Source organism: Triticum dicoccoides, chromosome 4B (assembly GCF_002162155.2).
Source record: "Triticum dicoccoides isolate Atlit2015 ecotype Zavitan chromosome 4B, WEW_v2.0, whole genome shotgun sequence".
In the NCBI taxonomy this organism is placed as follows: domain Eukaryota; kingdom Viridiplantae; phylum Streptophyta; class Magnoliopsida; order Poales; family Poaceae; genus Triticum; species Triticum dicoccoides.
The window spans coordinates 174,579,271-174,580,261 of NC_041387.1; positions in this window are offsets into that span (position 1 = coordinate 174,579,271).

Below are 991 nucleotides of genomic sequence, written 5' to 3' on the forward strand. Positions count from 1 at the left end.
GGGTCGTCGGATCAACACGCGTGGGTCAATTTTACTCCCTTGTAGTCTAAGTTTTTAGACTGTTCATCGTCTTGCCATCGGCGGCGATGATGACGACACTGAATAAAGATTCTTCGGATTCTTCTCTGACGAGGCCATCAGTCCTATGGTTGGGGATGAATTTGGAAACCAGTCTATTCAAGCAAAGATGACATGGCGGCGACGACATCCTCGTGGTGGACCTGTGTCCTCGGGCTCCGCCGTTGTCGGTGTCAAAACCGACGGATCTCGGGTAGGGGGTCCCGAACTGTGCGTCTAAGGTTGATGATAACAGGAGGCGGGGGATATGATGTTTACCTAGGATCGGGCCCTCCCTATGGAGGTAATACCCTACTTCCTGCTTAATTGATCTTGATGAATATGAGTATTACAAGAGTTGATCTACCACGAGATCGTGATGGCTAAAACCCTATAAGTCTAGCCTGTATGATTATGATTGCCTCTACGGATTAAGCCCTCCGGTTTATATAGACACCGGAGGGGACTAGGGTTGTACAAAGTCGGTTATAGAGAAAGGAATCTTCATATCCGGGCGCCAAACTTGTCTTCCACGCAAAGGAGAGTCCCATCCAAACACGGGAAGAAGTCTTCTATCTTGTATCTTCATAGCCCATCAGTCCGGCCCACGTCACATAGTTCGGCCGTCCGAAGACCCCTTAATCCAGGACTCCCTCAGTAGCCCCTGAACCAGGCTTCAATGACGAGGTGTCCGGCGCGCGGATTGTCTTCGGTATTGCAAGGCGGGTTCCTTCTCCGAAGACTCCAAAATAGTCTTAGAATACAAGAATCGTGTCCGGCTCTGCAAAACAAATTCCACACAGAACCGCAGAGAGTATAATATTTCACGAGTCCAATCCGTTGACAATTTTTTTGTAGCGTGACATCACGTCGCCGCCCGGCCATTATTTTGAACCGTTTTTAGCATGCCGCTCCATATTTCAAGATGTGGTTT